Source organism: Oncorhynchus tshawytscha, linkage group LG11 (genome assembly GCF_018296145.1).
Source record: "Oncorhynchus tshawytscha isolate Ot180627B linkage group LG11, Otsh_v2.0, whole genome shotgun sequence".
NCBI classification, from domain to species: Eukaryota; Metazoa; Chordata; class Actinopteri; order Salmoniformes; family Salmonidae; genus Oncorhynchus; species Oncorhynchus tshawytscha.
This window is the reverse complement of record NC_056439.1, coordinates 2,536,728-2,560,536: the sequence shown is the minus strand read 5'-3', so window position 1 is coordinate 2,560,536 and position 23,809 is coordinate 2,536,728. Positions and strand designations below refer to the sequence as shown.

The window sequence follows — 23,809 nt, the reverse complement described above, 5'->3', positions numbered from 1 at the left end:
TCGACCATAAAGGCCTGATTCACGCACTCTCTGAACAGTTGATGTTGAGATATCTGTTAAACTCAGAAGCATTTATTTGGGCTGCAGTATCTGAAGCTGGTAACTCTAATCAAATCAAATCAAATCAAATCAAATTTTATTTGTCACATACACATGGTTAGCAGATGTTAATGCGAGTGTAGCGAAATGCTTGTGCTTCTAGTTCCGACAATGCAGTAATAACGAGCAAGTAATCTAACTAACAATTCCAAAAAAAACTACTGTCATACACAGTGTAAGGGGATAAAGAATATGTACATAAGGATATATGAATGAGTGATGGTACAGAGCAGCATAGGCAAGATACAGTAGATGATATCGAGTACAGTATGTACATATGAGATAAGTATGTAAACCAAGTGGCATAGTTAAAGTGGCAAGTGATACATGTATTACATAAGGATGCAGTCGATGATATAGAGTACAGTATCAACGTATGCATATGAGATGAACAATGTAGGGTAAGTAACATTATATAAGGTAGCATTGTTTAAAGTGGCTAGTGATATATTTACATCATTTCCCATCAATTCCCATGATTAAAGTGGCTGGAGTAGAGTCAGTGTCATTGACAGTGTGTTGGCAGTAGCCACTCAATGTTAGTGGTGGCTGTTTAACAGTCTGATGGCCTTGAGATAGAAGCTGTTTTTCAGTCTCTCGGTCCCAGCTTTGATGCACCTGTACTGACCTCGCCTTCTGGATGGCAGCGGGGTGAACAGGCAGTGGCTCGGGTGGTTGATGTCCTTGATGATCTTTATGGCCTTCCTGTAGCATCGGGTGGTGTAGGTGTCCTGGAGGGCAGGTAGTTTGCCCCCGGTGATGCGTTGTGCAGACCTCACTACCCTCTGGAGAGCCTTACGGTTGAGGGCGGTGCAGTTGCCATACCAGGCGGTGATACAGCCCGCCAGGATGCTCTCGATTGTGCATCTGTAGAAGTTTGTGAGTGCTTTTGGTGACAAGCCGAATTTCTTCAGCCTCCTGAGGTTGAAGAGGCGCTGCTGCGCCTTCCTCACGATGCTGTCTGTGTGAGTGGACCAATTCAGTTTGTCTGTGATGTGTATGCCGAGGAACTTAAAACTTGCTACCCTCTCCACTACTGTTCCATCGATGTGGATGGGGGTGTTCCCTCTGCTGTTTCCTGAAGTCCACAATCATCTCCTTAGTTTTGTTGACGTTGAGTGTGAGGTTATTTTCCTGACACCACACTCCGAGGGCCCTCACCTCCTCCCTGTAGGCCGTCTCGTCGTTGTTGGTGATCAAGCCTACCACTGTTGTGTCGTCCGCAAACTTGATGATTGAGTTGGAGGCGTGCATGGCCACGCAGTCGTGGGTGAACAGGGAGTACAGGAGAGGGCTCAGAACGCACCCTTGTGGGGCCCCAGTGTTGAGGATCAGCGGGGAGGAGATGTTGTTGCCTACCCTCACCACCTGGGGGCGGCCCGTCAGGAAGTCCAGTACCCAGTTGCACAGGGCGGGGTCGAGACCCAGGGTCTCGAGCTTGATGACGAGCTTGGAGGGTACTATGGTGTTGAATGCCGAGCTGTAGTCGATGAACAGCATTCTCACATAGGTATTCCTCTTGTCCAGATGGGTTAGGGCAGTGTGCAGTGTGGTTGAGATTGCATCGTCTGTGGACCTATTTGGGCGGTAAGCAAATTGGAGTGGGTCAAGGGTGTCAGGTAGGGTGGAGGTGATATGGTCCTTGACTAGTCTCTCAAAGCACTTCATGATGACGGATGTGAGTGCTACGGGCGGTAGTCGTTTAGCTCAGTTACCTTAGCTTTCTTGGGAACAGGAACAATGGTGGCCCTCTTGAAGCATGTGGGAACAGCAGACTGGTATAGGGATTGATTGAATATGTCCGTAAACACACCGGCCAGCTGGTCTGCGCATGCTCTGAGGGCGCGGCTGGGGATGCCGTCTGGGCCTGCAGCCTTGCGAGGGTTAACACGTTTAAATGTCTTACTCACTTCGGCTGCAGTGAAGGAGAGACCGCATGTTTCCGTTGCAGGCCGTGTCAGTGGCACTGTATTGTCCTCAAAGCGGGCAAAAAGTTATTTAGTCTGCCTGGGAGCAAGACATCCTGGTCCGTGACTGGGCTGGGTTTCTTCCTGTAGTCCGTGATTGACTGTAGACCCTGCCACATACCTCTTGTGTCTGAGCCGTTGAATTGAGATTCTACTTTGTCTCTGTACTGGCGCTTAGCTTGTTTGATAGCCTTGCGGAGGGAATAGCTGCACTGTTTGTATTCAGTCATGTTACCAGACACCTTGCCCTGATTAAAAGCAGTGGTTCGTGCCTTCAGTTTCACACGAATGCTGCCATCAATCCACGGTTTCTGGTTAGGGAATGTTTTAATCGTTGCTATGGGAACGACATCTTCAACGCACGTTCTAATGAACTCGCACACCGTATCAGCGTATTCGTCAATGTTGTTGTCTGACGCAATACGAAACATCTCCCAGTCCACGTGATGGAAGCAGTCTTGGAGTGTGGAGTCAGCTTGGTCGGACCAGCGTTGGACAGACCTCAGCGTGGGAGCTTCTTGTTTTAGTTTCTGTCTGTAGGCAGGGATCAACAAAATGGAGTCGTGGTCAGCTTTTCCGAAAGGGGGCGGGGCAGGGCCTTATATGCGTCGCGGAAGTTAGAGTAACAATGATCCAGGGTCTTTCCACCCCTGGTTGCGCAATCGATATGCTGATAAAATTTAGGGAGTCTTGTTTTCAGATTAGCCTTGTTAAAATCCCCAGCTACAATGAATGCAGCCTCCGGATAAATCGTTTCCAGTTTGCAGAGTTAAATAAAGTTCGTTCAGAGCCATCGATGTGTCTGCTTGGGGGGGGATATATACGGCTGTGATTATAATCGAAGAGAATTCTCTTGGTAGATAATGCGGTCTACATTTGATTGTGAGGAATTCTAAATCAGGTGAACAGAAGGATTTGAGTTCCTGTATGTTTCTTTCATCACACCATGTCACGTTGGCCATAAGACATACGCCCCCGCCCGTCTTCTTACCAGAAAGATGTTTGTTTCTGTCGGCGCGATGCGTGGAGAAACCCGCTGGCTGCACCGCTCGGATTGCGTCTCTCCAGTTAGCCATGTTTCCGTGAAGCAAAGAACGTTACAGTCTCTGATGTCCCTCTGGAATGCTACCCTTGCTCGGATTTCATCAACCTTGTTGTCAAGAGACTGGACATTGGCAAGAAGAATGCTAGGGAGTGGTGCACGATGTGCCCGTCTCCGGAGTCTGACCAGAAGACCGCTTCGTTTCCCTCTTTTTCTGAGTCGTTTTTTTTTTTTGGTCGCTGCATGTGATCCACTCGGTTACACTGGTTGTAAGGCAGAACACAGGATCCGCGTCGCGAAAAACATATTCTTGGTCGTACTGATGGTGAGTTGACGCTGATCTTATATTCAGTAGTTCTTCTCGGCTGTATGTAAAGAAACCTAAGATGACCTGGGGTACTAGTGTAAGAAATAACACGTAAAAAAACAAAAAACTGCATAGTTTCCTAGGAACGCGAAGCGAGGCGGCCATCTCTGTCGGCGCCGGAAGTGTGAGCAATGAACTTGTCCTCTGCAGCAGATGTAACTCTGGGTCTTCCTTTCCTGTGGCGGTCCTCATGAGAGCTAGTTTCATCATAGCGCTTGATGGTTTTTCAAAATGCACTTGAGGAAACTTTCAAAGTTCTTGACATTTTCCGGATTGACTGAACTTCATGTCTTAAAGTAATGATGAACCGTTGTTTCTCTTTGCTTATTTGAGCTGTAAATGCCATAATATGGACTTAGCCCTATTTGGTAAAAGGCCATCTTCTGAATACCACCCCTACCTTGTTACAACACAACTGATTTGGCTCAAATGCATTCAGAAAGAAAGATATTCCACAAATGAACTTTTAAATGTTAATTGAATTGCGTTCCAGGTGACTACCTCATAAAGCTGGTTGAGTGAATGCCAAGAGTGTGCAAAGCTGTCAAGGCAAAGAGTGGCTACTAATCTCGAATTTAAAACCTATTTTGAATTGTTTAACACTTTTTTGGGGGGGGGGTTACTACATGATTCCATATGTGTTATTTTGTAGTTTTGATGTCTTCATTATTATTCTGCAGTGTAGAAAATAGTTCAAAGAAACGCTTGAATGAGTAGGTGTGTCCATGCGCGCGCACATACTTCATTCACACGGAGGTTGGAATAGTACCGTGAAAATGATAACGGCCTTTTTAGTGTAAGATCTGTTTGAAAAGACCATCTGAAATTTCAGCCTGTTTTGGTGGAGAACATTTTTTGGCCTTCCTGGTGCCGTCAACATATGGCCGTAGACCATTAAAGAGTTACAAACCTCTCTGCCAATAACCGCTCATTTCAGTTTGCATACTGGTGTGATTGGTATAAGGATGCCTAGTGTAACCCATGTCATGTTTTTCTCCCTTAATGCATCCTCCTTCCCTTTATACACTGTCTTCATTCAACAAAGGACTTTGTATAAACTCTGTCTGGAATTGTAACTTTCTCTCGGTTAATTCCCTCCACTAGCTTCTGTCCAGTCCAGCTATAATGCCTGTTTGTTGTGCTGGCCAAGGTCACTGGACAAGGTAACTGCTTCCCAGGGGCTACCTGTGTCTTGGCTAGGGCTGTGACTGTCATGAAATTTTGAATGACTAATTGGCCAGCCAAATGACCACAGTAACTGCAATAACCGTTCGAATAGCTATTTATTAAAACATTTTGATGTGGATGCACATTTTCTCCTCTCCTCCGCTCCTGACTGCATGTGCTGCCATAGAAATAGAATGAACGGATCGGGTGTCCCCATTTTAAGTCAATGATGGCATAATGGGTGGACTGGCAAGGAGCAAAGCAGGAAGTGTACCCATCAATATGTCCTGTGATTTGTTGATTCAACTCAACTGACATTACAAAAAATACATTCCATTGCATGAGCCACATCATTTAGCATCATTTGAATGGACATTCTACATTTCCATAAATTATTGCAAGACCATACCAGGCAGCCATTGTGAGTGTACCCATGAGTTTACAAGTCAAAATTGACACACGAATGCCCGGCTATCCAGTCTTCAGTCAGCTGTTCATTCCGCAAACAAAATATTGTATTGCATATTCTTTTTAAATAAACTGTAATGGTTATTTAATTTCATCTGTAACGGTTGGTTACATGGTTATATGGTCATTGTACCAGCTAGGAGAAAACGACTGCCCCTCACATTGTAGCCACGGAGGTTCAAGGCCGACCATGGTACTGCACGCATTGTTAGCAGAAAACAGGATCCCTCATTAGGGTGAATTAAAAAAACATTTGTCTTCAAAAAAAATATGTATTTACACAATCAGTACCAATAATTGCTTCTAATAAACCAAATGTATGTCTTTTGAAGTGATTATTTAAAAATCACACACAGAAGTTATAATGATCATTTAGTTGCTAATGGCAGCCTGCAGTACTTCGGTCGGCCTTCACTTTGAGTTACTTGATGAGAGTGGGCAGCACTGAGCTAGCCTGCAACGTCACTTCATGGAATAGTTCTAACGGTGCATGTTATGTCTCCAGGAGACGCCATCTTAACAGACTTCACTTGGCTTCAATGCGCTATTGAGTCTTCAAATGGGAATGAGTGGTGTCACGTGATCAATGGCTTTGTCCATGCGTACGTACATACACCCCTAGTCTTGGCCCATCTGTTTCACGTGTGTGTGTGTGTGTGTGTGTGTGCGCCTGAGCAGCTCTAAGCATGTGCCTTGGCCAGGTGTCCTCCATCTGGATGACCGTGTGTCTGGGGATACTTCAGCTCCTCTACAGTCTAACCTGGATTAGCCAGAGCCCAGGCTGGGGTTGGATACTGCTGGGTGATTGGCCTCTAGACTAACCGCCTGTTAATAAGTGAGGTCTTCCTGGGATCCAGTTAGGCGTTTGGCTGATTTCACATTATTGGGTGACCCATACCTTGCTGCCTCTGATGTTTTCTCTTCACATTGTCCAGCTATGGTGGATGTGGTAACCAGGTCAGCCCAATATGGCTCGGTTTGCCTTCGTAGTGTGAAATGGTCACAGTACACAACCAGGTTGAAGTTGGGGCTCATTATGACCATAGATTGAGTCCCTGTGAACGAAGTATCCCATCATGAGCTGCTTTGGCTGCAGTTGTCTCCCGGTCTCCTCTCCCGTAGCGTATAGCCTGCCAGGTTTCTCTTGAGGCCTGAAGTGACTAATGCTCTTCTAAAGATGTACAGTACTCAACTGGAAACCAATGCGGGTTAATGAGATGTAGCCAGGCTGATTTGACTGAGGTTAAATTACTTTAATTAAATAAGCAAATTCATCCATTTTGAAGACCTAAGGCAAGCACAGGTTGTTCGTTCGTCTGCGTTTTGACTGCATTTCAAGGACACACACAATCGCATGTGGCAAGTGAATGTTGTTGAATTAGTGTTGTTAAATAGGGTAATAGGTAGGCCTACATTTCAAAAACCTTCTTGGGTAAGAGAATGTTGTGTTCATCTCTGGTTGTCGTTCTACACCCTAATGCTTCTCACCCAGGGTTTAACAGAATGTCTTGACAACTTACCAAGATTCTAGAACTCATTGCAAGTCTTCTGTTGGCAGTCTTTCAATTCTACAGACTACAGCTGACCTGGACAGGAGTCTTCTACCTCTGTACTGTGTTGACACGCACGCCCGCCCGTCTGTCTCCGGGAACCTCTGAGTTGTTCCTAGAAAGTGCTCCTTGTTATCCACCTGATATTGTGGTCACAATGTCAGCCTGTTGGTTTATGGAACTCTAAGCTTGGCAGCATGTGTTACAGACCTGTTGAGAGGAGAAGGGGAGAGAACTTCTCTATTTTGGACCGTACAACCTTTCACGCAGTGCACTTTGTCCTAGTGCTTCTCTCTGGCCAACTGTGACCATAACAAGGAAAGGTCTACTGCTTGCACTCACAAAAACCCTCCCTGGTCAATGTGGAAGCCTGAATCTCCACTTTCGATTCCACTGACTCTCTGTAAGTGGGTCACTCTGAATGTGTGTGTGTGTACATACTTGTTGTTGCCATTCTGAATCAAAGTGACTTTGATTTGATACATGCTGCGCTCTGCTTTGAATCAGATTCTGAAATTACACAACGACTCAACACCGCATGCTTCCCTCCTGCTGGGGAGACATGCTTCAGCTTCATTCAATGACAGATTTTTTTTACGAGAGAACAAATCAATAGGGATTCAATAGAACCAGTATGTATACAGGGACTCTCAATAGACTTTCGTGATGTATTTTGTGATGCCTGTGGCTGTCTATAAGACCACATGTTGTCATTGAAGAACGAGGGCCGACTCGTCCTGCAACCGGTGTACCTTTTTTAACCTATTGTTCAGCGTTTTTCCGACAGCACTCTCTTTGTGCTCACTTTAACAGCACGATTAGAGTCAGACCAAACTGACGGTGAACAGCAGTCACCCCCGCCAACACTCTGTTTTGTAATATAAATATTAACGTCTGGCCTGGCGAGCAGCTGACGTCAACGGAAGGCTGTAGATGATCTTGGCACTGTCTGGGAATCTTTTTTCTCTTCATGTCCAACAATACATATTTGACCCCGATATATTCAATGTTTTCTTTGGATGGTTTGCAATATTTTTTCCTTGTCGACGGTGGTCCTGGTATGTTGGACTCTGAACTTTGGAGCTATGACTTCATGTGGTCATTCCCAAGTTTTTATCTTTTTGTATTTTATTTCTATAAATAGAAAATGGAAATGGCTCCAGTTGTCGTTTGACTACAAACGGTCATCTGAAAACAGGAAAGGAATGCTGGGAAAGGTCAAACTTATGGAAACCTGTGAAATAAGATGGATTTGCTCATTCTCTTACTATCAGCAGCTCAAGTTTATTTGGCCTCTGGGCTCAACGATGAGATGAACAGAGTTTCTGTTCCACAGCTGGGTGGTATGATGATGGTCTTGTTCTCGCGCTCTCTCTCGGTCTCTTTCGCTTTCCCTCTTTCTCTCTCGTGCTCCCATCTCTCTCGTGGTCTCTCTTGTTCTCGGGGGCTCTCTCGCTCCCTCGGGCATTCTCTCGCTCCCTCGGGTGTTATCGCACTCCCTCGGGGGCTCTCTTTTTTTTGTTCTTTCTTGTGCTGTCTCAGTCTCGGTGTGTGTCTGGAACCTCTCACCAGAATCTGTAAACATCTCCCAGCTGCTGTGCTGCCAAGTTACATAATGGAGCTACAAACTAACCTTGACTTCCCTCTCTCGTCTCCTATAATTCCATAGGCTCCTGGGAGTCATAAACCAACTGCTTTCTTGATGTAAAAAGATCTGATTGTTCAATAGACCAATTAGTGTAAAAAATATCAATTGAGTTGCCTGTCTAAACGCAGCCACAGTGATCTGTCTCAAACATGCACACTCACTCCTGTCTCACTGTGATCCACTGTTAACCAGCTGAATAGTCTGCCTCTGCTATTCTCAATGTCTTTCCCAGGACTCCTGTCCGGCTCTGTCTGGTGTTAACACCCAGTTAGCCAACAGCAAGCCCTGGCCTGTTCCCTTGGCACTGTCCATGTTCCCTAGTGCTGTTGTGATGGGATAGCCTGTCATATCTAGGGGTTATTTTCTAGGCACTGGCAGCCGCTCAGAGGTAGAAACCGACGGGATTTGGAAGCCGATAACTATGCCTCGTACAACTGGTCTGCTTTGCCAAAAGATCCCCAGTGGCTGCTCAAGTTACATGTTGACTTTTGCCCGACTTGAGCTCCGACAGCTTCCCATATCAAACTGCACTTTTTTTTTGTCTGTCTCAAACCAAATTGGTCCATGAAGAAACTAACTTGACCAGAGAACCAAATTAGAGTAGCCTGACCCAGCTCGCGTTCCTGTCTTCTCTTTCAACTGGGTGGAAAGTTGAACACTTTACCATAACGACTGGGTTAGTGTCACCAGAGGGATTAGAGAGGCTCAGAGAACCTGGGGGGGTGCATCAAAGTGGCTGTCCAACAGCAACTGTCGGTCTGCTTCCGACGGTTAACAGCAAGGCCCTCGTCTACGCACGCTATGGGAAGAGAGCTCTTATCCGATAGAGTTGCCTTGTTGAGAATGTCGTCAGTGTTTCCGTAGCATAATGGTTTTTATGCCAAACAACCGTCCGCCAGTACTGATTTCAGGAGGTTTTGCCAAGTTGATTATGGCAACCGAATGCAGTATGAAAAGGGAACATGCAAGAGTGACATGACATGCACATCCCAGACTTACCAAATCCAGTTGCTGGGTAACCATATACTGCAGATAAGACAAGGGAAGACCTGCACACTGTATAGCCAAATGCTGCTTTCCTGCTGCACGAGATTCCCCAGCCTGTAGGGCCTAGGCCCTAAGTGTGCAGCTGCCCCTTGTGAATGAATGGCTGATTACTACATGTTAATGAGCCACTATCAGCGGGTAAACCAATCTGCCTCACAGGTGCAGTGGTGACGCACTGTTGCATGTTGACACGGGTGTATTCAGCCAGTCTGTTCCTGCCTGGGTTTTTGACTTATAGTCTACCTGTTGTTTTTTGTTTTTTATTCTCTAGCTTTCTCCCGGAAGGAATTCCCCACACCTTCGGTGTCAGAAAGATCAAGGAACACCCTGGGTGTCTTCCTTGATGGGGAATAGGTGCCATTTCCGACACACCCCTGTTACTTCATATAGCCACTGTAGAAGTAAAGTAGTGATTTAATTAAGCTGTAGGGTCATGTTATGTAGTCGAGTTGTAAGGCCTCACCTTCACATGGGAATGTTCACCTATACGTCGTAGATCCTAGATTGCCCGTTTCCTGCTACATACGACTGTATTTCTTTGCATAGCTCTCTGTCTGTACAGTGGGGCAAAAAAGTATTTAGTCAGCCACCAATTGTGCAAGTTCTCCCACTTAAAAAGATGAGAGGCCTGTAATTTTTATCATAGGTACACTTCAGCTATGACAGACAATGAGAAAAATAATCCAGAAAATCACATTGTAGGATTTTTAATGAATTTATTTGCAAATTATGGTGGAAAATAAGTATTTGGTCACCTACAAACAAGCAAGATTTCTGGCTCTCACAAGACCTGTAACTTCTTCTTTAAGAGGCTCCTCTGTCCTCCACTCGTTACCTGTATTAATGGCACCTGTTTGAACTTGTTATCAGTATAAAAGACACCTGTCCATAACCTCAAACAGTCACACTCCAAACTCCACTATGGCCAAGACCAAAGAGCTGTCAAAGGACACCAGAAACAAAATTGTAGACCTGCACCAGGCTGGGAAGACTGAATCTGCAATAGGTAAGCAGCTTGGTTTGAAGAAATTAACTGTGGGAGCAATTATTAGGAAATGGAAAACATACAAGACCACTGATAATCTCCCTCGATCTGGGGCTCCACGCAAGATCTCACCCCATGAGGTCAAAATGATCACAAGAACGGTGAGCAAAAATCCCAGAACCACACGGGGGGACCTAGTGAATGACCTGCAGAGAGCTGGGACCAAAATAACAAAGCCTACCATCAGTAACACACTACGCTGCCAGGGACTCAAATCCTGCAGTGTCAGACGTGTCCCCCTGCTTAAGCCAGTACATGTCCAGGCCCGTCTGAAGTTTGCTAGAGAGCATTTGGATGATCCAAAAGAAGATTGGGAGAATGTCATATGGTCAGATGAAACCAAAATAGAAATTTTTGGTAAAAACTCAACTCGTGTTTGGAGGGCATAGAATGCTGAGTTGCATCCAAAGAACACCATACCTACTGTGAAGCATGGGGGTGGAAACATCTTTGAGGCTGTTTTTCTGCAAAGGGACCAGGACGACTGATCCGTTTAAAGGAAAGAATGAATGGGGCCATGTATCGTGAGATTTTGAGTGAACCTCCTTCCATCAGCAAGGGCATTGAAGATGAAATGTGGCTGGGTCTTTCAGCATGACAATGATTCCAAACACACTGCCCGGGCAACGAAGGAGTGGCTTCGTAAGAAGCATTTCAAGGTCCTGGAGTGGCCTAGCCAGTCTCCAGATCTCAACCCCATAGAAAATCTTTGGAGGGAGTTGAAAGTCCGTGTTGCCCAGCAACAGCCCCAAAACATCACTGCTCTAGAGGAGATCTGCATGGAGGAATGGGCCAAAATACCAGCAACAGTGTGTGAAAACCTTGTGAAGACTTACAGAAAACGTTTGACCTCTGTCATTGCCAAGAAAGGGTATATAACAAACTATTGAGAAACTTTTGTTATTGACCAAATACTTATTTTCCACCATAATTTGCAAATAAATTCATTAAAAATCCTACAATGTGATTTTCTGGATTTTTTTCTCATTGTCTGTCATAGTTGAAGTGTACCTATGAAAATTACAGGCCTCATCTTTTTAAGTGGGAGAACTTGCACAATTGGTGACTGACTAAATACTTTCTTGCCCCACTGTATCTCTATGTAAGTCCAGAGTGTGTGACTTATTCACTGTCTTAAGGCGTCTTTGTGCATTTGTTTCCTTTGTGTTATCGCCCTGTTTGTGCCTATGTTGTGACTAACTGGGCCCGTCTGTGGGAGAGTGGAGGTGTGCTGTATCTGTTATGGGATCTGGTTTTCAGGGGGATAAACGGAGATACCAGGATGAGACCAAAACACATGGAACTGAGAGACCCCTAGAGCCCTGAGAGAAGGGAGATCATTACTTTCTCTCACCCCAGACTGCCCTGTGGCATGTTGACTCTGTGATGACCTCAGATTGTTTAACACACCGATGCACTGACATCCCCTTCTCTCTACTCAGCCTCCACTGACAGCCCTAACAGAGGGGCCAGGCCGGGAGAGGAGAGCAACCCCCAGTGTGGCCTGACCGAGAGACTCGTGAGTAACCGCTTCACTTCCTCTCCCTGGGGATTGGGGAGGGAGGGTGGGTGTGGTGGATTTTTCCACGATCACCAGCTGCATACCTTTATGCACAGTACAGATGTTAAGTGTGTATATGCACTGTGTGGAGCTGACAAGGAGAATCCTAACTGCTTCACTTACGCTCCCATGGGAATGGGGGTGTTTTTCTTTTGGTTTGAGGCTACAGGAAACTAGACAGATATTTAATAGCTAGCTAATTAGACTCTTCTTTCTCCTTCATTGACTTTTCAGGGGAGGCTTAATGCTCAATTAAGCTTCCCCTTTTTAGGCTGTGATTTATCCCTCCCTCCTCCTGTCTTTTCACTATCTTAGTATTCATGACCGCCTTTCCACTGTGTGGCCATTTTACCACGACTTCATTCTGCTTTCAACTGTGAGCCCACTCGACAGACAGCCTCGTGATTTACCTCCTGCCCCCATCTCCTCCACTACAGAGATATCCTGATACGTTATTACAGCCTCTTTATGTTACTGAGGACTGCTTCTGTTATGCTTAGTCTCTAGTTGAGAGAATAAAATCAACACTAACCTGTACCTTTGTTCCCATAACTTCCATATAGGGATATCAAACAATATTTAACCTAATATGATGAGTCACTCCAACATTTGACTACTTTTCACATTGCGACATATCTCCAGGAACAGTTAACATCAAAATGAATTTACAGTGATACTTCAAGATTTTGGCAATGCTTCTCCAGGGTCTGATGAATTCATGGATGCCATTTTTATGTCTTTGCGAGCAGCTTGAAGGAAGTTGCTAACTAGCGTCAGTGCAATGACTGGAAGTCTATGGGGATCTGCTAGCTAGCAGTCTTAGACTTAAGTATTAAATAGACTTCCAGTCATTGCGCTAACGCCAGTTGGCAATTACGCTACTTAGCAACTTCCTTCAAACCACTCGCGGAGACATACATGTTTATCTACGAGTTCATCAGACTCTGTAGTAGATAGTAGATAAAGGGCCTCATAGCCAAAATCCCGAAGGATCCCTTTGACTACCAGGGTAAGCAGTTCATTGTTTAACAGCATCCTCTGGCAGGCTCCCCCTGAACCATTTGAAGAGGCGTTTATTGTACCATATCTCTCCTCAGGAAGCGTTAGCCATGTGTCGTTCCACCGGAATGAAAGGGAAGGGAACAATGTCGAAAGAGGGAGAGAAATGATACACTGGGAGGGAGAGTGGGAGGGAGAGGGGAGGGAGAGGGGGGTAGTGGGGGGGGAGAGGAGTGGGAGGGAGTGGGCAGGCGGGGGAGTGAGTGGGCGGGCGGGAGTGAGTGCAGGAGGGCGAGTGCAGGAGGGAGGGAGTGGGAAAGAGCGAGGAGGAGCGAGTGCAGGACGGCGAGGAGGAGCGAGTGCAGGACGGCGAGGAGGAGCGAGTGCAAGAGTGAGCGAGTGCAGGATCGAGGCGAGAGTGGGCAGGAGAGGAGAGTGGGCAGGAGGATCGAGGGAGAGTGATCGAGGCAGGAGGATCGAGGGAGGGAGAGAGGCAGGAGGATCGAGGGAGGGAGAGTGGGCAGGAGGATCGAGGGAGGATCGAGAGTGATCAGGAGGGAGGGAGGGGGAGTGATCAGGAGGGAGGGAGAGTGGGCAGGAGGAGAGGCGAGTGATCAGGAGGGAGGGAGAGTGATCGAGTGCGAGGATCGAGGAGAGTGATCGCGGGAGTGATCGAGGCGGGAGATCGGGCGGGAGGAGATCGAGTGCGGGAGGATCGAGAGGGGAGTGATCGAGGAGGGAGGGAGAGGGCGGGAGGAGGAGGGGGAGTGATCGAGGAGGGAGTGATCGAGTGCGGGAGGGATCGAGGGCGGGAGGATCGAGGGAGCGGGAGTGATCGAGTGCGGGAGGATCGAGTGCGGGAGTGATCGAGTGCGGGAGGGATCGAGTGCGGGAGGGATCGAGTGCGGGAGGGATCGAGGGCGGGAGGGATCGAGCGGGGGAGGGATCGAGGGCGAGGAGGAGCAGCGGGGAGGGATCGAGGGCGGGAGGGATCGGAGCAGGGAGAGGGCGAGGGGGAGGGAGAGGGCGGGGGGGAGGGAGAGGGCGAGGGGGAGGGAGAGGGCGAGGAGGGGCGAGGGAGAGGGCGAGGGCGAGGGAGAGGGCGAGGGAGGGGGAGGGAGTGGGTGAGGAGGAGGCGAGTGCGGGAGGGAGGGGCGAGGGGGAGGGAGAGGGAGAGGGAGAGCGGGAGGGAGAGGGCGAGGGAGGCGGGAGGGAGAGGAGAGGGAGGGAGAGGGCGAGGAGAAGGGCGAGGAGGAGCGAGTGCGGGAGGGAGAGGGCGAGGAGGAGCAGCGAGTGCGGGAGGGAGAGGGCGAGGAGGAGCAGCGAGTGCGGGAGAGGGAGAGGGCGAGGAGGGAGAGGGCGAGTGCAGGAGGGAGAGGGCGGGAGGGCAGCGAGTGCAGGAGGGAGAGAGTGGGCGAGCGAGTGCAGGGAGGGAGAGAGTGGGCGAGCGAGTGCAGGAGGGAGAGAGTGGGCAGGGAGGGAGAGGGAATGAACAGGGGAGTAGAGTGGGAGATCCAGCCTTTCTCATTTTTCTCAGTGATAGAGACAGGAAGCCTCACATTCACACTTCTGCGTCAGGGGAGTTAAACATTTTTTTTTTTTTTTTTTTACAACTACCAATGAAGAAACAGGAGGTTTATTAACTTTGAAGCGTCGCTGTCGGTGTTGCTCAGGCTCATCTGTGGGCAAATAGGGAGGGAACCTCGAGGGGATGAGATGATCACTAATGAGGAGTAGTGTGTGTGTCTGTCCCACTGTTGGAGCAAAGGCGTATGGAAGCAATGCCTTTACTGTGCACATGCATGCACAATTGTTTTGGTAAGAACTTTAATTAATTTGAAGTAGGCGTTCACCATCTTTGTTTCCTGATGTGTATTCCCCAGTTTGAAAGTGGATTCTCATATCGGCCTCTCCCCAGCCACTTAAGATTAATGAAAGAGCAAATATGTGAATTCATGCAGAATGGGTTCACCTTTTAGTATGCTTGTATCTGTCCGATGTGTGCTGTAGGGAGCTCTACCTCCTTACAGACGAAAGTGCAGCCAGCCTAGACCCTGAATAATTCATTGCTGGCACGCTTTTGTGAATTAAAGGTAAAGCGATTGGATAGCATACAGAGAGCCTCATACGGGGTGCTCTCTCTGCTAAATATTTAAAGGGATGGTCCTGACTGCCAACCCCAGCCAGTCAGTCACCTCTTTAGGCTATATTGCCTTCTAAAACTACAATTCTGAGGCTCTTTGACGGTTTTCTAATGTGACACCATACCTGGGGGTGTTAATAATGGGTAGGTTTTGGTTGGAATCCCAGGGGAGCACAGTCTTCATTCTTCCAATGCAGTTTCCTCAAGATGCTAGCTGGATGTTACCTCAACCCAAGCTAAGGTTGATACGTCTGGGCTCACTGGTGAGAAACCGTATCGAAGCAGGTGAGCGGAGTTAAAGGTGCACGCTTTTTTCTTTAAAGAACCGTTGCAATAGAAGTATGCAAGTTGGGTTGTTTGAATAACATGCAGACTACACTGGCTACGTGTAGTTGATTTTGTCTGTCCAGAGGCGATCATGACACGCAGGTTAAAATATCAAAACCAACTATATTCATTTGGTGGCAGGTTGAAACACAAACGTTCATGGACATTTAACTAAGCTAGCTGTTGCTGACCATGCTTATGGTCATTGTTTTTAGCCTATTATTTGTATAATTTTTTTGTGCCCGAGTCATACAAAATGGTGTGTGTTTCTACTCCAACGCAACAGTTTTTTTTTTTTTGTATTTCAAACATCCACGTGGCCAGTGAGGTTAGCGTGTAAGGCTTTTCACCTTGCCATCAATATTAGAACAGTTTAGGCTACAATGAATGGATGTCATGTCAGCTATCAGTCATCACTTGCTTATTTCAATGATCAAAATACAGTTGTTTGTGTGTGTGCCCAGTTAAGAATGGCTCTAGTGTTTGTCGCTCTCACACTGTGTGTGTTTGGTGGCACCGCCTGCTCCCTCTGGTTCTCACACTGTGTGTGTTTGGTGGCACCGCCTGCTCCCTCTGGTTCTCACACTGCCTGTCTGTGTTTTTATTAAGAGAAACCTTTTGCTGCAGAGTCCCGGCTGCAGGGCTGTTGGTGCCTCTCTCTCTACTGAAGGAAGTAACTTAATTACAGTCTGTAAATTGCAAGAGAGGGTGGGAAGAGCACCAGCTTGGTTACCTCCCCATGTTTGATATAGTAATTAGGTAATATCCACGGGAACTGCTGTGCCCGTCACAACAGGCACGGTCGCTTTCATCTTCTCCTCAAGGTACAGGGAGGTACTGGACTTCATTCCTCTGAAAAAAGAAACAAATATCTGATTCTTGTTTTCTTTTTAATGGATGAGCTTCATTCACCTGAAGAGGCAGGTCGTAGTTGGAATTTCAGGCTGTGACGTTTATTTGGAAGAGGTGTGAAGCAGTGGTGTCTGGGAAATGTGGGCTCAGTTCCTGGAAGAGGTGAGCATTTCTTCACAAGTACAGACGGAGCACAGGGGGAACACAAGTAGACCGTGGCTTTGTCATATCCTGAGGTGAAAGCGAGGCACTTTCCACAACAGCAGAGCAGCAGAAGAGAAGAGGTCTGGGATTCAACCAGTCGTTCTTTGTGTCACTCCTTAATCAGTCCCCCAGCGCCCACAACCCACACACATCCCATGTAAATAATTTAAAGGCCCTTTCCTTTCGCCAGCCCAGCAGCCAGGTGAAGACAATGGCCAGCGCACAATTGATGACACAGGACAGCAGAGGACAGTAGAAATGGCTGCTGATATACTAAGGCAGCATCTGAAATTGCACCCTATTCTCTATGTAGTGCAACATGTTTGACCAAGGCCCGTAGGGCAATTTCAGTTGCACTCTACGGCTTTCAGCAATTGCTAACAGGGTCGGATAGTAAAACCTAGCTGCAGATGAACTCTCTGTTCGTGGCGAGGCGTTAAACAACTTGGAATGGCCGCGTCACGCTGTCAGCTTACATTTGGGCGTAATGAAAGGGCTGCTCGGTAGGTATTGAATCCGCTGCGCTTTTTTTGTTTAACGTTGGAAAGTTTATCGTGAGTGGATCCATGTAGTGGGAAGAAATGTAGACTGTAAGAAATACCATAAAATGTTGAGAGAACCATCTCCTCTCTTGATCTATTGGCCCAACAGAATATAAATGCCTTACAGTTTCCTGTAGGCCCACATCTTAGGTTATACAGGGATCCTGACTACAATACCACGTGAGGGTAATGTGTTTAAATGGCACTGGAGTAAAACCTGCTGGCCATTTTGTTTCTGCTTTTAGATGTTGCTTCTCTATTGTGGGGAACAGGGGTGAAATGACTCAAACACACACTGTTTGCTGTGGCGTGTTCTTTGCTGTTACTGTGAGAGCTGGGTAGTAGGATGGTGCTGTTGTTTGTAGGTGGCGCTGTGTGTACGTTCCCTCGTCAGAGAAAAAAGGCGTTCAGTCACACGCTTCAACCCAGTCATTCATGCTTCGGAAGCTCCGGACGAAAACAGGAAACCAGGAAACCACCCTGCACTGTTCTGTTCCTGGGGTGGCAGGAAGCTGTGGCTTCACAGGCATCGTTCACTCTTGGAGGGCCCACCCTGTCCACCCAGAACGTTGTTGTTGTTCAGCGTGTCATGCAGGCAGTCAGTGGACTTAGCCCAAATGTGACATTCCTCTCTGTTGAAAATAGAAGAGGATAGCCACTTGTAGGCCTGTGGGTTACTCGGCCTAGGTATTTTGGTTTGTTGTTGCTGAGGACGTCATGCAGTCAGTGGGCCTAAATCGGACACATTTCTGTTGAGAATAGAGGAAATAGTAGTACCTGTGATTCTCATGCTGTAGTGGAGGGAAAGGCATTGTACCGTCTTTCCCCACTAGAGGACAGTCTAGTCAGAGGAAATGGACACTGCAAGCCTGGTCAGATGGAGTGGAGAGAATCATCCTTCACTGGCTCCTATTGGGTCTCTCTACAATGTCATTGGGGCGGTTACTGTTCGCCAGAGAGATTCCCTGAAAACACACCACTTCGATACGGCTACAACTTTTTAGTTGCAGGTTAGGAGAATAAGGTTAATGTTAGGAAAAGAGTTAGGTTTTAACAAAAAGTCACTTTTTAAAAAGTTTTTTATAAAAAAACGAAATAAAAAATTAGGGAGTCCCGTTAGCTAGATTGTAGTAAGATTTGCCGACCGGTATCTGCGTTTTTTGAAGCTGGTACTTGTTGACATTTAGGCTCGTCTTAAAAGGGGACTCCAGTCTCAAGTCACACATAGTATAGTTTGATGCATAATAATGCCTAATTATTCCCCAGAACTCCTCTGCCTGGCCAGTCGCCGTTGCCCTTTCTCCCAGTGTGTCAGCGGTGTGAGGGGAGCCTTCAGCAGGATCAATGAGGGAACAATTATCCTGAAACATACCTACTTTGCTCGCCATGAATTAGTTGGGAGGAGATTAATGATCAAGGAAAAAGGCAGAGATTTTAATGAAGGACCCAGACCTTTCTTGATATAGAACGACGATGGTAATTAGATCATTGAATAATCTGTTTACAAGTCACTACTTTGTAAAAGGAAAGGTTGGAATCCATGCTTATTCCCCAGATCCACTGTCCGCAAACCACTCCTAGAAAGTGGGAAAACGCTGGACAAACGCTCTATAAAACGCCTCATCACATCAGGCCCAGTGACACAAGTGAATAATGATTTTGCGGCCAAGGATTTGTGGAGTTTTTAATGCACTCTCACTTTTCTCCATTTTAAAGTCCCTAGGCCAATCTGGGAATTCCCATGGCTCAATGCAGCGCACCCCTAGCCTGGTGTCCTAACTGAATTTGCTACATATTTCGCTGTTTCACTTCCCTTCAGCGCTGAAGCCAGGCTAAGCTCACCCCACCCTAGCCCTATGTTTGGCTGTCTGGTCGGTGACCAGGCCTGCGGCCAACATCAAGACAGACTGCAGATTTACTGTCAGTCTTTACAACCGCATCACAATTAATACTTGGGAGTGGATCATGTCTTTACAGGTGGTTTCCTCCATCGGAAACAAACAAAAGACTGTTCAGATGTCCTTGACAAATGTCTGCTTTCTGCCTGGGCTCCTTAATTGACTTAGCAGAGTAAGACTCAGTGGCAATGAAAGTCGCTGTAGGCTAAATGTTGTCAGTGAATACATCTTCCCATAGCATGATATTGTCAGTGGAACATCATTGCCATCATTTAGTCGGACTACAGCTGTAAATTAACGCTTAGCTAAATGTGGTGCAACTTCTCAGTGCTCTGAGAATATATGTTGCACGTTGTCCCTGTCTAAATAAACGTAATGCATCAACTCAAACGGGAAATAGGTCTGAGGTTCTAACCATGCTCCTTGTGTTTTACCATTGAAAGCTTATGCCTAGTTTTCCAACATTATGACAGTTTAACGTGACGATTTGATGAAATGGGTCATGATTCAAGTATTGTGCGTTTTATTTATTTTTGACCTCAGTGCTATAGAAAGAAACACAGAGCCTTCTCAATATCCTGGTGTCAGATTTAGCCCTAGGTCTCCTCCTGTTAGGTGTCCACAAAGGTGTCCTTCCTATTCAACTCTGTTTCTGTACAATGTGTGAAGGTGTAGTCCTGACATACTGCAGCGCTGCCGTCATGAGCGATGCCAGCCCCCCCCACGCAGACCCACCTGTTCCCACAGCCGTGTACTAGTCACCCACAATCCCTCTCTCTCCAGGGATTGAACAAGTCTGATCACACAGGAGGATGATAGCCAGCATCACACAGCCTCCGGCTACTGCAGCTGCACCGTGATCTAAGGACTCCCTAGGTACTACTGCATAGGGGAATTGCACTCACACAAGTGTCCAAAAGCATTTAGACACATTCAGTGAACGATTTCTGTTATGATGGAAAAAAAGACATGCTGCTTTGTAAGGACTCTATGTACTCCCTAGGGCAGGCCTCTCCAACCCTGTTCCTGGAGAGCTAGAATCAGGTGCTCTAGATTAAGGTTGGAGTGAAAACCTACAGGACGGTAGCTCTCCAGGAACAGGGTTGGAGTGAACCCACAGGACGGTAGCCCTCCAGGAACAGGGTTGGAGTGAACCCACAGGACGGTAGCTCTCCAGGAACAGGGTTGGAGTGAACCCACAGGACGGTAGCTCTCCAGGAACAGGGTTGGAGTGAACCTACAGGACGGTAGCTCTCCAGGAACAGGGTTTTAGTGAACCTACAGGACAGTAGCTCCCCAGGAACAGGGTTGGAGTGAACCCACAGGACGGTAGCTCTCCAGGAACAGGGTTGGAGTGAACCTACAGGACGGTAGCTCTCCAGGAACAGGGTTTTAGTGAACCTACAGGACAGTAGCTCCCCAAGAACAGGGTTGGAGTGAACCTACAGGACGGTAGCCCTCCAGGAACAGGGTTGGAGTGAACCCACAGGACGGTAGCTCTCCAGGAACAGGGTTTTAGTGAACCTACAGGACAGTAGCTCCCCAAGAACAGGGTTGGAGTGAACCTACAGGACGGTAGCTCTCCAGGAACAGGGTTGGAGTGAACCTACAGGACTGTAGCTCCCCAGGAACAGGGTTGGAGAGCCCTGCCCTAGATCTTACCCTATAGGTGAATTATACCCACTCAAGTGTCTGAAATTAATTTATTCAATGAAAAGTTCTGATAGATAGCTAGGCTTTGGAAAAGGTATTTGGTAGCGTTAACATGGCATTAACATGGCAGGTAAAATTAATTTCATATGAAGCCGGAAGGTCAGACACCTGGCTGAGGTGATTATTTTAATGGGTTTATTCCTGTCTGAGTTATGTCTGTCTGAATCATGTTATGCGGTGTCTACTCTGCATCTTAGTCAAACATATTATACACACACATCAGTAGACTCGCAGGTGCTGGGAGAAGATTTAGCCTCGCCTGTAACAAGACTAGAGCCACCATACGGGTAGGGCTGAACTCTAGAAATATAGCTAAGTCCCAAAACGAAATGTTGCTGGGTTGCTTGCTGGGTTGCCGGCTTGGCCTGAGTAGTAAACTACAGCTAATGAACCCATGCTGCTCCAGGCTCCATATGGAGGAGTGACTGCCTCTCAGTCTGTACTTGGCAGCATCCACCTCCCTCGCTCCACCCTCCACTCTGGCAGGATTAGACTGTGTGCCAGGTTGCCAGGCCTTTCAGATCAGACTTAAATTTTGACCAGGCAGTATTATGTCATGGGTAACCTCTGACACAGTTCCATCTCTCTAAGACTCCTCTTCACTGTTTTGGACGGTTGAGACCATTTCAGAGGACTGGGAAAGACACACAGCTTGTGGTAGACAGGTAGAAGTGGCCTAACAGTGTCACCTTGTGGTGTATTAGTTGTCCGTTGTCTCCACAGTGGTAGGAGCGGTGACGCTTCATCTGGAGTGTCGGCTAACATGGTTTGGGTGAGGTAATTGAATCTGAGGTGCATTAAAGTAGCACTGCCTCACTGTAAATGGTGTGCTGAGATGCCTGCGTCTCGTTGAGCTTGGCTCAGCAGTACTGTACGCCCAAGACTCGCGTCTTACGTGTCAACTGACTAGTCGGCTCAGAGGCCGACTGAGGTGACAATAGGTACTCAAGCTAGGGCAAGTGATGGAGATGACAAGTGCCATCTTGTCAGTGACACTCTTGCTTTGCTTTGTTTTATGTGGTGTCCATGTGATTCCGTGGAAATGAAGCCCGTCAACAGCTGATCTTGCCCTGTGCTAAAGTCTGGAATTTCACAAGGAGACTTTAATGTGGTGTGTAGAGGATTTACTGGCCTTCATCATGAGCCTGGTTTTCTGCTTCTCTTTTATTTGACACCCCTTTTTCAGTTCCCTTCATTTTTGTTTCCAACCTACCTGTTGCTTATTGCGTTTAGTCCTGACACTTGTCATCTCCCCTCAAAGATTTATTTTCAGGGTTGAAGAAACACCCAATGCAATGAATGGGGAAACCTTATCACCTGAACATAGGCCTTGCAACTCCAGGCCCAGCCCAGTCTGTACACCATCTGCAGAAGAGGAAAGCTTTTGTAGCCTGGTCTGGCTCCACACAATGGAGCTGTAATTGTATGGTGTTGGCTGTTGGAGGCTAGCCGCGTATTCCTGATTGCTGGTGACTGATAACTCCGTCAGCCCTTGCTCCTCGCCACACACACAATGAATGTTGTGGAAACTAGCCTCCGGTCACAACAATGGTTGGATTTTCCTGAAGCTGCCGCCTGCCACCTTTTACACCATGTGTGTGCTTCTGTATTTCTTGATATGCACGCTCTCAAAAGACGTGGTGACCTTTTTTTTAGTCTAATTCGGGAGAACAGTTGGAGTCGGTGATGTGGCCTTTTTTTTTAAATGACTGCGTGGCTGCCTCTTCCGCCTCGCAAGTGTTTATGTTTAGGCTAAATGATCCTAGACTGCACTAAAAGCCTTGCCTCCACATCCTGGCTGCAGAAACATAAACGGGATCCTTTTAAAGTACAGTCTAATGCGCTTTCCTTCACTCACTCCAACTATAAGCAAAGAAAATCCAGTTAGTTTCCTCTTCTTTCCCCTTTCATCCCGTTCAGTCCTTCTCTTCCTCTCTTCCCTCTGAAAAACTCACCCGGTACTGTGGTGCAGCGAGCCGCTCCGCCCCAGGGATCAATATCGAAGCCGGGAGCTGACGCAGTGAAAAGCAATATTTATAAATAATGAACTGGCCGTTCGTTCACCCGCTCTCTCGTTCTCTCTAGAGAGGAAAATAACAAAATGCTCAAATAGGGGATTATTGAACCCAGAATAATAATGGTGTGCTGAGGTGTGCACAGTCCTGTCTTTCCCGCACGGTAGCCTGCATCAGCCATGCAGAACTAACCGAGGGAGAGCGAGAAGGTTCTGTATCGTTGTTGCCAAGTTTTGAAGTTTCCTAAGTGGCTTTTTGTTCCCTCTGAGCAGAGTGACTGAGAATCACAAGGACAGAGACCTTTTTTTAATGTTAGCTTTGCATAGAGAAATTGTGACTGGAGAGTTGAGGAAAATAACTTTGTTCTCTCCACTCAAACTAAAGCGGTTTCTCAATGTTTTTGTGATGTTTACATGTGTCATGTTTGTTTGAACAGCTGGTTGTGGTCTAACTGTTTTTCTCATGCTACATCAGGATCTTTTTGATTTGAACAGCCTCTTTTCATTTCAGGATGTCTCTGGGCACACTGTTCCAGGCAGTAGGCTTGTTGATTTGCACTGTTTGTTCCAGTGAGGTGGCAATAGGGGATCAATCTCACCCTCTCGCTCTCAATTTTAATTTCAATTGAGGGCTTTTATTGGCATGGGAAACATATGTTGACGTTGCCAAAGCAAGTGAAGTAGATAATAATCAAAAGTGAAATAAACAAACAATAAAAATGAACAGTAAACATTACACTCACAGAAGTTCCAAAATAATAAAGACATTTCAAATGTCATCCATTCTATTCAATGGGCTTTATTGACATGGGAAGGGAAACATGTTTACATTGCCAAAGCAAGTGAAATATCTCTCACCCTATACAACGATCAGTCATGACTTCAAGCAGCCTCTGTCCTTTTCACAGTCGTCACCTGGAGAGAGGCTAACTGCTGTTGATTTCTAGCTAAAGTCCCCTGTTATCGCCCCACTGAACACAGCCGACCAGCTGAATACTGAACAGCCAGGCCCAGCCTGTGGCGGAGAGGGACTGTTGTGGTCTCTTACTTGGCTTCTGCTATATGCGGTGCGATAACACTTCTGATAAGGTCGAGGCATACTGCTCAGCACAGTAACCTAGTCTACCTATCTTTTGGGATATTATACTGGGATATT

At 46.9% G+C, this 23,809-nt stretch overlaps 1 protein-coding gene across 3 annotated transcripts in view; it reads left to right on the top strand.

Moving 5' to 3' along the window:
* Nucleotides 1-23,809, top strand: part of LOC112262381 (F-box/WD repeat-containing protein 7) — a 199,343-nt gene that overhangs the window by 39,616 nt on the left and 135,918 nt on the right. For 2 of the 3 annotated variants that reach the window (XM_042329683.1, XM_042329681.1), the window contains exon 2: nt 11,843-11,919. The exons of the other annotated variant lie outside the window; for it this stretch is intronic. The gene's annotated coding sequence lies outside the window, so the exon portion shown is untranslated. The remainder of the gene's footprint in view (nt 1-11,842; nt 11,920-23,809) is intronic. 3 annotated transcript variants of the gene reach the window in all.